This window comes from Marmota monax, unplaced genomic scaffold, assembly GCF_021218885.2.
Source record: "Marmota monax isolate L192 unplaced genomic scaffold, Marmota_monax_Labrador192_F-V1.1 WCK01_AAM20220418_F8-fsc00145, whole genome shotgun sequence".
Classification (NCBI taxonomy): domain Eukaryota; kingdom Metazoa; phylum Chordata; class Mammalia; order Rodentia; family Sciuridae; genus Marmota; species Marmota monax.
The window spans coordinates 1,513,305-1,517,399 of NW_026695201.1; the positions used below are offsets into that span (position 1 = coordinate 1,513,305).

The 4,095-nt window shown below is 38.0% G+C and overlaps 1 long non-coding RNA gene across 1 annotated transcript; it reads left to right on the forward strand.

Annotated features, from left to right (window-relative positions):
- The first annotated feature begins 204 nt into the window (after positions 1-204).
- Positions 205-3,886, forward strand: LOC124082563 (uncharacterized). Its single transcript, XR_006848430.2, has 3 exons — positions 205-1,056; positions 1,455-1,566; positions 2,704-3,886. It is a non-coding gene; the product is annotated as an uncharacterized LOC124082563 (long non-coding RNA).
- The last annotated feature ends 209 nt before the right edge of the window (positions 3,887-4,095 follow it).

Consider the following 4,095-nt stretch of genomic DNA (forward strand, 5'->3'; position numbering starts at 1 on the left):
CAGCTAAAAAATTGGGAGTTTAAGGATTGCAGACCAAAAAAGAAGACAAAAATTTTAATCCAAGGAATGCAAGAATTAAAAATGAGGGCTCAAAAAGAATGAGGGCTCTGTAGAAGCAAAAAGGTATAGGATAGATGAAGGATTCATCTGTGTAAAGGAATGAGATAAAAATAGAAAGAAAGATTGGTGAGGTAGAAACTCAAAGAAAACTAGCATAGGTTAATACAGTGAACAGGGAGTGCATGGGGTAAAACCGGGAATGGATTTGAATCATGAATCCGCAGCACCTCATAGTGCCCTGGGCTTGATCCTCTTGGCTGTGATAGTGGCCCTGGCTCTTCTGACAAGTCTTGGATTTTGATTTAGGAAACACTGGTGAGTTCTTTGTATCAATCTGTTCTGTTCATTCCTCCTCCCCAATGGTCTTCCCTTCTGTTTTGACTTTTTCCTCACTTTCCTTCTCCTCTCAGCCCCATTCCCATTTTCTGCTCAGGTCTCACCTCCACCTTATGAAGGTCTGTTATTTCTCTGTTCTCATTTGGTTCACTTAGGACCCACTGTGAAGCTCCCTGCAGTGCTGTCCCTTCGAAGTGAGGACCCAGCTACCCAGGTGCCCAGTCTACACCTGGACACCATGTGGTGATGACATCACTTCCTTGTTAAAGCTTGGTGATTCATTTCCATTCCATGATCAGTTACTAATATATGCTCTATGTGATCTTGCAGGATTTGTGACCTTGTTAGGAATAGGATCCTAACAAGCTCTGCCTGGTTAGATATAAATGTATTATCAGATGTGTTTCAGATGTCACATCCTACAGAGGTTTCTTTCTTGATTCACAGTGGGACACAATCTCTCCTCACGTGTGCAACTCCCTACATTTCAACTATACCCTTTACTGTCTGCCCTCTGTGGAAGTTTTGTAAATTCATTTTTTTCTTTTAAGGTTTTAGAAATTTGAGAGCAAAGCACATGCTTTTTAAATATCTGTATCCCTGGTGAAGTGTCTGGCCTGCATGTGACATGTCCTCAGTGAAAACCTGTGTTGAATTTAGGTAAGGCTTGGAGGTCCCCCCCCCCCCACCTTGTATTCTCTGTCTTCTTGACACCCATGTTGTAATTGAGACATTTGATGCTCAACTAGTTAAAAGTCTTGCTTGGCCAAGAGACTTCATGCTTTCCTAGTTTTACAGTGCTTTCTCTGAGCTTCTGAGAAGAAACACCTTACCCACTCCGTTATTCAATTATATGGAACTGTGAGAATAAAACTTTTGTTCCAAGTGCTCTTAATTAAAAGATCAGGGAAGGATGAAGGTCTTTCTTACATATTCAGCAGATTCATTACATTGGAGTTTGGTAGAAATGTAGACTCTATGGCCTGGGTCTCAGACTTACTGAATTATAATTTTTGTTTTAACAAAATCATCAGAAAGAGTCACAGATGCATTTTCAGGTTGAGAGGCACCTCATGGTGGTGATACCTGAAATATGGCCCAAGTGCATCACTGAGGAGGGGATCAAAAATGGAGTCAAAGTGCTGCTCTTGAGGACTGAAGTAGGTCCGGGTGAGTAAGGTGCATTCTCAGGAGTTATGTTCTCTACAGTTGCTGCTGCAAACACTGCATTAGTGAACACTGAGTCATGCTCCTAGGGTAAATAGAGGGATAGGTTCCTTTGATTGTCTGTTCACAATATTTTTTTTAACTGATGAATACATAACCTTGGTTTTGTGTATTTTGTTTAAAAATCTTATTTAATATATACTTATAAGTAAATCACTGTATGCAGGTAAATCAATGTATGCAGTATTTCTTTAAACAAAAATATTATCAGAGAAGTGTTTAACAATTTCCTGATGCTTATTAATGTGATCACAAATTTCCTTGGCATTTAATCTTCCTACGATGCTGTTTACCACATGTAAAATAATTAGTTCTCATCTCAGTAAACCACTCATTTAGGTTTTTTTTCCTGTAACTTTATCATAGCATAAATTTTCCATAACAAGTAGCTTCACATACTAATCATCAAACTTCATCTTTCTTTTTCCAGTGTTCATTTATTAACATTGAACTTTCAGGCAACAGTATTGTAACTGTAACAAAACTTATCTAAAACACATGCTTGCTCTGTAATTCACATTACAACTTTTTTTCTCACTTTAAGATCATTAGGTAGCATTTTAGAGATGTTTGAGGTCATTTTAATTGGCAAAAATAGTAACAAAGAGCACAAAGTATGAAACGTGCAGTTCATCCTGGAGTGAGAAGTGAAACCTGAAGACAGAGCATCATTTTAATATTTCATAGGAAATGTGTTTTTCATTTGACTTACATTTTGTACCACTCTGTCCATATCTATGAATGATTGCAAAACACTGTGAGTACCTAATTTGGGGTATAAATTTCCACAGGTAGACAAATCAGAAAATTCAGAAATCCTGACTAATGGGCATTGACTAATGACCACAACTATCAATATGAGTAAAGACCTCTGTGACCAGACTCTATTACTTTAAAATTCATAAATTGATTCAACAAACAGTTCTTAGGCACCTACTATACACTTACTATGCGGCAGGTGCATATTGAGTGTAAAGGAAGGAAGGAAAAAAAGATCATCACTGTGTTCAGAGCTTAAAAATTTTGCCTACCCAATTTGATTCTGCAGTTTATTTATTATTTTCATTGCTTCTTTCTTAGCTTCATGGAAGAATTTACTTGAGGTGAACTTGCGGAAATGGAATTAGCCTTATTTTGCTTAGAGAGTGAGAAGAGGGAACCCAGGAAAAAGAAAACATCTAGAGAGACCAGGTGCAGGTGACAGCACACGCTGAAAATTCTCCCATGGATTTCCTCCTGAAAAATGCATTCTTGCATTCACTTGTCGTGCCTTCATTCATCACACATCTGGCTGTGACTGTTTGTGTGGTCAACGTATTTACTGAGAATAACTCCAAAATACAGGGAAATAATTAGAAAAGAAGAACAGAGGAAAAGGTAAAAACATGAAATGGAGGAAAGTAAATGGGTGTCAGCTGAAGTGTTTTTACTTGGATGGAACATGACTGGCTACCACTCATGCAGCTTCCAGTTCACTTTTCCACATTTGCTTGTGAGCAATGTGGTTTCAGCTGATTGATTTCACTCTCAGCTGTGATGCTAAGCCCAAGGCAATCATGATATCCCTCCTTTGACAATGTGATGGGCTAAAGAATAAACAGGTAGCCTCTAATTCAAGATAACATCACAGAGATCCATTTACATTTTCTTGAAGAGGTGAGTCAGTATATGAGCCTGTCCTATTTGGTCTGGCTCAGTTTATGTGCAGCCTGAATTTCATTTTTGATGGTGGGGGAAAAAGATGGTCTATCTTGTTCTGGATGTTACCCTGGTGGGTATACATCACTCGTTACTTTTCCAGCACCAGAAAAACAATTCTACCGATGAAATCAGATGGACAAGAAATTAGAGGGAACAAACTCACTGAAGAGTCCAGATGAAACCACATTCAAAGCCTGAATGAATCCTGGACTTCTCAGTCCTGTTGGTCAATACACTTTCTTGAGTTTTTTCAGGTCTTCAAATTGGGGGTCCTCTTGTTGGAGACTGAAAGCATCCTGCTTACTGCACACAGATGTTGGGGGACTCAGCTGATCTCTACTTTTGGTTGTAGCATTATTTTACTTCTTTCTTCCTCTTCCTTTCTTCCAGAAATTAGCTATTCTCTAAAACTTATCTCTTTTATTTTTTTCATGCCAGTTTTAAACTTTTAACCTGTTTTGGTTTTAACTGTGGCATGTGGATAAGCACCTCTCTGGGATCTTCATGGATTTTTGTAAAACCACTGATGAGGAATCAAAGTGGTGGTTATGTTCCTTGAATAAATGAGTGATTTTGAAAAGTTTTCTATCTTTTTTTCCTCAGTTAAAGGAAGGCAGAACATATCCTGTCAGTGCTCTCAGGAATGTAAAGATAATTTTGCACAGGCATTAATAAGAAGATTAAGTATTTACAAAATAAGCAAAGTATGTGAATAAGCCATTCACAGATAAAAAACCCCCAAAGATAAAAGCATATGAATGATACTGAAAT